We start from the raw sequence: 10115 nt of genomic DNA, 5'->3' as shown, positions 1-10115 counted from the left end.
TGATCTTTTTGTATTGATTTGTTTTGGACATTTCATTTATTTCCACAGTGATCGTTATTTCTTTTCCCCACTCACTTTGGGTATTGTTCTTTCTTTACTTCCTTTAGGTGTAAAGTTAGATTGTTTATTTGAGATCTTTCTTGCTTCTTGAGGTAGGCCTGTAATGCTATGAATTTCTCACAACTGCTTATGCTATGTCCTATAAATTTTGTATTGTGGTGTTCCTATTTTAATTTGTCTCAAGGTTTCTTTGGATTACTTCCTTGATCTCGTTGTTAACTCATTCATTGTTTAGTAACATGTTATTTAGCCTCCACGTTTTTGTGTACTTTTCAGGTTTTTTCTTGTGATTGTTTTCTAGTTTCATGCCATTATAGTCAGAGAAAATTCTTGATTGATTTCAATCATCTTAAATTTATAGACTTTTTTTGTGTACTAACATGTGGTCTATCCTAGAAAATGTTCTATGTGCACTTTTAAAGAATGTATATTCTGATGCTTTTTGGGTGAAATGCTCTGAAAATATCAATTAAATACATCTGATCTAGGTCTAGTGTGTCAGTTAAGGCTGCTGTTTTCTTGTTGATTTTCTGTCTGGGATTTATTCATTGATGTCAATAGTGTTTTCAAATCCTGTATTATGACTGTATTACTGTCGATCTCTCCTTCTATGTCCATCAAGGTTTGCTTTATATATTTAGGTGCTCCTATGTTAGGTACATAAATTTTACAAGGTTTATATTCTCTTATTGAACTGATACCTTTATCTTTATGTAGTGTCCTTCTTCATCTCTTATTATAACCTTTGTTTTAAAGTCTATTTTGTCTGATATAATAAGTATTGCTACCCTAATACCCTAGCTTATTTTTCATTTCCACTTGCATAAACTACCTATTTCCATCCCTTTACTTTCAGTCTGTGTGTGTCCTTCGTTGTGTGTTGCGTTTCTTGTAGACAGCATGTATATGGGTCTTATTTTCTTATCTGTTTTGCTACTCTATGTGTTTTGAGTAGAGCATTTAAGCCATTTACATTTAAATTGATTATTGATAAGTACGTATGTATTGCCATTTTATTCTTTATAGCTATTTTTTCTTCTTCTTCTTAAAGAAGACCCTTCAACATTTCTTGAAATAACCAAAATATTTTACTCATTATGCTTATATCCCCTTTTTTACTCCTAATGATGTAAATTCTTTTTAAATTTTTAATTAATTTATTATTTTTTAATTTTAATTTTTTTCAATTGCGATATATATTCAACACTATCCCACATCAGTTTCAAGTGCACAGCACAGTGGCCAGACAATCAAATTGTTCTCCCTAACTTCTATAATACCCAACCAGTACCACACATAGTCAAAACAACACTATTGACTATATATACCATGCTGTACTTTACCTCCCCCTTGAGTGTTTTGTAACTACCAATCTGTATTTCTCAATCCCTTTACCTTTTTCACCTAGTCCCACCACCAACTCCACTCTGTTAAAATCATACAGAAATTTTTTATTTTCAAGGAAAATGCTACATTATTAAAATTGGCTAAAGAAAGTAAGGAAATTCAAGTAGATCAATGATACAATATAAATTAAGAAATTTGTGAAAGAACCACTTATGATAAAGAACAAATCCTGCCCTGGCCAGTGTGCTTAGTGGTTAGAGCATCAGCCTTTGCACCAAAGGGTCACAGGTTTGGTTTCCAGCCAAGGGCACATACCTGGATTGCGGGTTTGCTCCCCGCCCCCAGTTGGGGTGCATGTAGGAGGCAACCAGTTGATGTGTCTCTCACATCAATGTTTCTCTCTCTCTCTCCCTCCCTTCCACTCTCTCTGAAAAAGCAATGGCAAAAATATCCTCTGATGACGATGAAGAAAAAAAAGACTAAATCCTGGTGAGGTACAGAATACTTTCATCAAACTTAAAACAAAACTACAGACTAATATGAGGTACTGGTCCAAAGGGCTTGAATATAACATTCATATATTAAATTTAAAAGAGATTAATTAAAAGAATAAAAAAGATTGATAACCCTTTAATCAAGCTCATCAAGAAAAAAAGAGAGAGGGCCTAAATAAAATAAAATCAGAAATGAAAGAGGAAAAGTACCATCTGTCACTGTAGAAATACAAAGGAGTATAAAAAATATGAACAATTATATGCCAAAAAATTGGGCAATCTGGAACACATGGATAAATTCCTAGAAACATATAATCTTGCAAAATGGAATCAAGAAGAAACATAAAATCTGAACGGAGCAATTACAACAGACCAATTACAACAAATGAAATTGATGCAGTTATCAAAAATTTTTGGACAAACAAAAAGTACTGGACTGGATGGCTTCACATGTAAATTTTACCAAATATCAAAGAAGAACTAACAGCCATCCTTCGCAAACTATCCCAAAAAATTAAGAAAAGGGAAGACATAGAGATCAATGGAACAGAATAGAGTGCTCAGAAATGTATCCTTGTCTAACAATGGAATACTATGCAGCTGTCAAAAAGAGGGATCTCTTACCCTTTGGGACAGCATGGATAGACCTGGAGAATATTATGCTAAGTGTAATAAGCCAATCTGAGAAAGACAAATATCACATGATCTCACTTATTTGTGGAATCTAATTAACAAAATGAACTGACCAACAAAATAAAACCCGAAGCATGGAGGCATGGAACAGACTGATATACCTCAATGTGCAGATGGGGGATGAGAAGAGATAAACCATGGACATGGGAAATAGGGTGGTGAACACCTGGGGGGTGGCTAGGGGCTGGAAGGAGGAGAGTAAGGGGGGTAAGGGTAGAGAGTAATATTATCAATAAAATTATATATTAAAAAAGAAATATACCTGTGTCTATATGGTCAATTAATATTTGACAAGGTAGGCAAAAACGCAATGGGTAAATACAGAACAATAAATGGTGTTATGAAAATTGGACAGATACATGCAAAAAAAACCCTGAAACTAGATCATCTCCTTACACCATATATAAGAATAAACTCAAATTGATTAAAGACTTAAATGTAAGATTTGAAACCATACAACTAGAAGAAAACACATGCAGTAAAATCTGGAACATTTCTGTTAACAATAATTTCTTTGATATACCTCTTCAGGCAAGGGAAACAAAAACAAAAATAAACAAATGGAACTACATCAAAATAAAAAGCTATTGCACAGCAAAAGAAACCATCAACAAAATGAAAAGGCAACCAACCAACTGAATGGGAGAACATATTAGCTAATGATGTTATAATGGGTTAATATTCAAAATTTATATGGAACTGATACAGACAAACACCCCCACAAAAATCAAATAATCCAGTTAAAAAAATGAATAGAGACTTCTTCAAGAACATATAGATGATAATTTGCCATATGAAAAGATACTCAACACCTCTAATCATCAGAAAAATGCAAATTAAAACCACAATGAGATATCATCTCACACCTGTCAGAATGGCTTTCATCAATAAAACAATGAACAGCAAGTGTTGGTGATGATATGGAGAAAAGAGAACCTTCTTGTACTATTGGTGGGTAAAAGGGGTGACGGTATTGAGAAATATAGATTGGTAGTTATAAAATATTCATGGAAATGCAAAGTACAGCATATGAAATTTAGTGAATATTAATAAACTATATATGGTGCCAGTTGGGTACTGGAAATATGAGGGGCAAAACTTTTTAAAGTATATGTCTAACCACTGTGCTATACATCTGAAATTAGTACAAAATAATATTGACTGTAAAGTGTAATTTTAAAAGATAATTAAAACATGAGACCTAAAACAAAAGGGTGAATTTTATCTGTGAATTATATCCCAACTAGAGGCCCGGTGAATGAAAATTCATGCTCTGGAGGGGGGTTCCCTCAGCCCGGCCTGCCCTCTCTCACATTCTGGGAGCCCTTAGGGGCAGGAGGCGACCCAGCAATCAGGGGAAGGCGATGCCCCCATCACACCTCTGCTGCTGCCACTGCCGACAGCACAAGCCTCGGCCGGCCCTGGTTACCTGAGCCTTGGGCAGCCCTGGGCGGCTGGTCAGCCACCATCTGAGGCTTGTCTGCACCTCTGGCCAGCCCTGGGCGGCTGGGGGGCTGAGGGGACTGGGGGACTCTGGAGGCAGGTGTGCGCCTGCCGCCCCGATGGGGCTGAGGGGACTGGGCGCCACCATCTTGTGGCTGTGGGCACTGCCATCTTTGAGGGCGTGGCAGTCAATTAGCATATTCTCTCCTTATTGGCTGTGGGTACTACCATCTTTGCAATGGCATGAGGGTCAATTAGCATATTCCCTCTTTATTATATAGGATGATTTGTTATTTCTAAAGAAAATAGAAATATACAGACAAGTAAGACAAAAATATATAATAACTTTAGACAGTAAATGTAGACAGACCTAAATTTCCAGTTAAAGCCACAGATTGCCAGTATGAATCAAAATATAAAAGACAAAAATATACAGGTGTATGCTGTTTATCAGATTCACTGTATAGCTGATGTAAAATTATTGTAAAGTTAACAGGCAAATTTTAACAGTAAAGAGCTTATGTATTATTCTGAAGCAGCATAGACAATAATTATGACACATTTCCATAAACAGTTACCACATAATAAAAGTTTCAGCTCATCATGAAGATATAAGCCCAAACTTGTGTGTACCTAATATCTTAGCCTTAATATACTTAAAGCAAAATCTATAGATAGAAAATAAAAAATAAATTTATCATTTATCATATCTATTTAACATATTTATCATAGTGGTTTTTATTCATAAAAATGAGTAAGGATAAAGAAGATTTTAACAGCACAGTTAACCTTTCTGATTAAGAACACCTTTTATACAGAACAGTATACCAAGCAAATGTTAGGTCACAAAATATAGGAGGTGAGGACACTGGCAACAGAGGGTTGAAGTGATTGATAGACTATGAAATCTCAATTTGATAGGAAAGAACAGCAAAGACAAAGAAAGTATTAGATGGTTGGAGTAGATGGGTCTGTGAGATGGTGGCTGAACAATTGATGCTTTGATATTGGTAGAGTGAGACTTGGAAATATTGCCAAATGGTATAGCAAACAAATTTATTTCAGAAGTAGTTAGTCCTGGACCACTACAAGGTTCACAGTGTTTCCATTGAAGTATGTGGCTGAAGTGGGGTAGAGGCATTGAAGATAGAGATTCAGGTACTAAAAGTCCAGAATGATGGATAGGTCATTAACATAGATATGAAGTCCCCTAAGGTGTGAGGACTTTGAGTAGAAAAGAATACTGAACTAACCATGAGTCAAATGTTGATTGAATGGAGGAAGATTAGGTAGTTCCACAACCAAAAAAAGGTGTGATTAGAGCTAGATGGCATCAACCAAGGGTTTCACAGGCAACTAGATATGTGAGACTCTAAAAGTAGCATGAAATGAAGAGGCCACTGATCCCATCACTTTACCCAGAGTTAAATTGAATGTAAAACAAATAGCAGCCTCTACTGATGGTATGGTGAGAGAAGTGCTATTCCGACATAAACCTGTTTAAATTAAGATCAGAGAAGAAAGTTACCATCAGTGAAGGAACGTACATACTAGTACAGTTTGTTAAAATGTAATAAAAAACAAAGCATAAAGTCCAAAAAATGTAATGAAAGTTTAAAAGGTATAATGGAGAAGTAAGAAATAAAGTGATAAGTGGTGTGTTCAGTCCGTTGAAGAGAAATAATAGAGGGAGAACATATAACTGAATGAATTTACATTCTGGGAGGTGAGCAAGAATGACAGGAATGTGTAGATTAAGCTGCTTGACATTTATAAGAAATTCTGGCTTTGACATGGTGAGGGGTCCACTCTAGCTTGCGGCCTGTGTCTATGGTCGGCCCGTATGGTCCAGCTGCTCCGGACAGAGATCAAGTGTATGGCGCCGCAGAAACCGGCTCCCAGGCCCCGATAACGGTCCGCCCCCACAGTTCCCCGCGCGGGGAGAAGGTCTTCTCTGATCTGAGAATGGCTACTCCATGATATGAGCCAGTGGCTGAGATTGGTGTTGGTGCCTATGGGACGGTGTACAAGGTCCGTGATCCCCACAGTGGCCACTTTGTGGCCCTCAAGAGCCTGAGAGTCCCCAGTGGAGGAGGTGCTGGAGGGGCCCTTCCCATCAGCACAGTTCCTGTGGTGGCCTTACTGCGGCAGCTGGAGGCTTTTGAGCATCCCAATGTTGCCCGGCTGATGGATGTCTGTGTCACTGCCCGAACTGACCAGGAGACCAAAGCGACCCTGGTGTTTGAGCACGTGGACCAAGACCTAAGGACGTATCTGGACAAGGGACCCCCACCAGGCTTGCCAATGGAGACCATCAAGGATCTGATGCGCCAGTTTCTAAGAGGCCTGGATTTTCTTCATGCCAATTGCATTGTTCACCGAGACCTGAAGCCAGAGAATATTCTGGTGACAAGCAGTGGGACAGTCAAGCTGGCTGACTTTGGCCTGGCCAGAATCTACAGCTACCGGATGGCACTTACACCTGTGCTTGTTACACTCTGGTACCGTGCTCGGGAAGTTCATCTGCAGTCCACATACGCAACACCTGTGGACTTGTGGAGTGTTGCCTGTATCTTTGCAGGGATGTTTTGTCAAAAGCCTCTCTTCTGCGGAAACTTTGAGGCTGACCAATTGGGCAAAATCTTTGACCTGATTGGGCTGCCTCCAGAGGAAGACTGGCCCCGAGATGTGTCTCTACCCCGAGGAGCCTTCCCACCCAGAGGGCTCTGCCCAGTGCAGTCGGTGAGACCGGAGATGGAGGAGTCTGGAGCTGCTGGAGATGCTGACGTTTAACCCACACAAGCGAATCTCTGCCTTCCGAGCCCTGCAGCACTCCTATCTACAAAAGGAAGAAGGTAACCCAGAGTGAGCAATGGAGTAGCTGCAACAGAACTGAGAAGAGAAGCTGTCACTTACCTTCCTTTGAACACTTGAGTGTAGAGCCCCCACCGAGAAGGTGCTCTGTGTCTTTTTATCTGAGGCTGTGGAGATGCTTCCTCCAACTTTTTACAGGGAATATCTTGCTGGCTGTCTTAATGACATTTCCCTCCTTCCCCTCCTTTGGGGATTATCCTTCTCCTGCCCTCCTATTTTCTGACACCAAGGAGTATGTCCCTTGTTCTCCCCTTCCTTACCTTGATATTGGGATCCTTTTTTATATGGGGGGGCGGGAGGGGGCCAAAACAAAGAAATATGGTCTTTAAAAAAAAAGAAAGAAAAAAGAAATTCTGGCTTTCCTGTAGGTGACACTGATTTTAGAGGAGAAGAAGAAGAAGAAGAAGAAGAAGAAGAAGAAGGAGGAGGAGGAGGAGGAGGAGGAGGAAGAGGAGGAGGAGGAAGAGGAGAAAGAGGGAGAGAGAAATATCAATGTATGAGAGAAATATTGATAATTGGCCTACCAGGGATCAAACCCACAACCTCGGTATGTGTCCTGAACAGTAATCAGACCTGCAACATTTCCATGGATGGGACGACTCTCCAACCAATTGAGCCGCACTCTTCAGGGCAGTCCATTATACTTCTGAAAGGATTTGAGTCTTTGCTGGATTCTAGGAGGGGAGTTACTATCTGGCTTGAATTCTATGGGGATCTGGCTCATAGCTCTCAAGATTCACAGAATAGATGTGAGGTTCCTATTACCTCCCTGTTTTGCATTTCATTGAGTCTTTTGAAGTGTCCAGGCAAGAAGTTCTGCAGAATGCCCCACATTTTGAATTTATTTGAATTTCTTTATAATTGGCTTAAGATGAAGCATATCTAGCAAGATCACCTCAGTGGTGTGTATAATTCCCATAGCATCAAATCAGGAGGCACATGATGTCAAGCCACTACACTATTGTTGAGGTTAATTCGACCACTTGTTTAATGTGGTGACCAGCAGATCTATCCACTGCAAAACAGTATTTCCTCTTTAGTCCAATTAGCTATAGCTTAATGGTGAACAGGGTCATTTAGTATAGACCATGGTGATACATACTCAGCAGGGTTGTGAGAAACAGGCAATACATCATTGCTAGTATACACGTACAATCAATGTATGAAATAAATTGGTAAGAGCTGTAAGAGAAGTGCTTACAGGAACATACATGAAGGAAAAATTATTTCTGTGTGCCTAAAGTGAGGATCATGGTTGTGGAGGAAATGAAGGGAAAGCTGTGGAGCAAAGGTGATATTTGAAAGTGTATCTTTGCCCTAGCCCAGTGGTCGGCAAACTCATTAGTCAACAGAGCCAAATATCAACAGTACAACGATTGAATTTTCTTTTGGAGCCAAATTTTTTAAACTTAAACTATATAGGTAGGTACATTGTTATTAACTTAATTAGGGTACTCCTAAGGCTTAGGAAGAGCCACACTCAAGGAGCCAAAGAGCTGCAAGTGGCTCGCGAGCCGCAGTTTGCCGACCACTGCTAGCCGATTTGTCTCGGTGGATAGAGCGTCAGCCTGTGAACTGAAGAGTCCTAGGTTCGATTTTGGTCAAGGGCACATGCCTGGGTTGTGAGCTCGATCCCCAGTAGGGGGCATGCAAGAGGCAGCCAATCAATGATTCTCATCATTGATGTTTCTTTTTTTTTTATAAGTATTACAAAGGGTATTACATATGTGTCCTTCCCCCCCACCCCCGCCCTTGACAATCCCCTGCCCTCCCTTACCCCCAGTGTCTTATGTCCATTAGTTATGCTTATATGCATGCATACAAGTCCTTCGGTTGATCTCTTACTCCCCTCCCTTCTGCCCCCCAACCCTCTCTGGCCTTCCCACTGCAGTTTGACAATCAGTTTGAGGCAGCTCTGCCTCTGTATCTATTATTGTTCAAAAGTTTGTAATGGTCTTTATTATCCATGAATGAGTGAGATCATGTGGTATTTTTCCTTCATTGACTGGCTTATTTCACTTAGCATAATGCTCTCCAGTTCCATCCATGCCGTTGCAAATGGTAAGAGTTCCTTCTTTTTTACAGCAGCATAGTATTCCATCGTGTAGATGTACCACAGTTTTCTAATCCATTCATCTACTGATGGGCACTTAGGCTGTTTCCAAATCTTAGCTATGGTGAATTGTGCTGCTATGAACATATGGGTGCACATATCCTTTCTGATTGGTGTTTCTGGTTTCTTGGGATATATTCCTAGAAGTGGGATCACAGGGTCAAATGGGAGTTCCATTTCCAGCTTTTTGAGGAAACTCCATACTGTCTTCCATAGTGGCTGCACCAGTCTGCATTCCCACCAGCAGTGCACAAGTGTTCCTTTTTCTCCACATCCTCTCCAGCACTTGTCGTTTGTTGATTTGTTGATGATAGCCAGTCTGACAGGTGTGAGATGGTACCTCATTGTTGTTTTGATTTGCATCTCTCGGATGATTAGTGACTTTGAGCATGTTTTCATATGTCTCTTGGCTTTCTGAATGTCCTCTTTTGAAAGGTGTCTATTTAGATCCTTTGCCCATTTTTTGATTGGATTGTTTATCTTCTTTTTGTTAAGTTGTATGAGTTCCCTATAAATTTTGGAGATTAGGCCCTTATCAGATATGACATTGGCAAATATGTTTTCCCACGCAGTGGGTTTTCTTGTTGTTTTGTTGATGGTTTCTTTTGCTGTGCAGAAGCTTTTTATTTTGATGTAGTCCCATTTGTTCATTTTCTCTTTAGTTTCAACTGCCCTAGGAGCTGTATCAGTGAAGAAATTGCTTCGGCATATGTCTGAGATTTTGTTGCCTTTGAATTCTTCTAGAATTTTTATGGTTTCCTGTCGTACATTTAAGTCCTTTATCCATTTTGAGTTTATTTTTGTGTATGGTGTAAGTTGGTGGTCTAGTTTCATTTTCTTGCATATATCTGTCCAATTTTCCCAACACCACTTATTGAAGAGACTATCTTGGCTCCATTGTATGTTCTTGCCTCCTTTGTCAAATATTAATTGAGCATATTGGTTCGGGCCGATTTCTGGGTTCTCTATTCTATTCCATTGATCTATATGCCTGTTCTTGTGCCAGTACCAGGCAGTTTTGAGAACAGTGGCTTTGTAATACAGCTTGATATCCGGCATTGAGATCCCACCTACTTTGTTCTTCTTTCTCA

The 10115-nt window shown here is 39.6% G+C and overlaps 1 pseudogene; it reads left to right on the top strand.

The window, feature by feature from the left end:
• The first annotated feature begins 5895 nt into the window (after positions 1-5895).
• Positions 5896-6910, top strand: LOC102258482 (annotated as a pseudogene).
• Positions 6911-10115: the final 3205 nt, after the last annotated feature.

Source organism: Myotis brandtii, unplaced genomic scaffold (assembly GCF_000412655.1).
Source record: "Myotis brandtii unplaced genomic scaffold, ASM41265v1 scaffold613, whole genome shotgun sequence".
NCBI lineage: Eukaryota > Metazoa > Chordata > Mammalia > Chiroptera > Vespertilionidae > Myotis > Myotis brandtii.
This window is presented reverse-complemented; position numbering and strand designations above follow the sequence as displayed.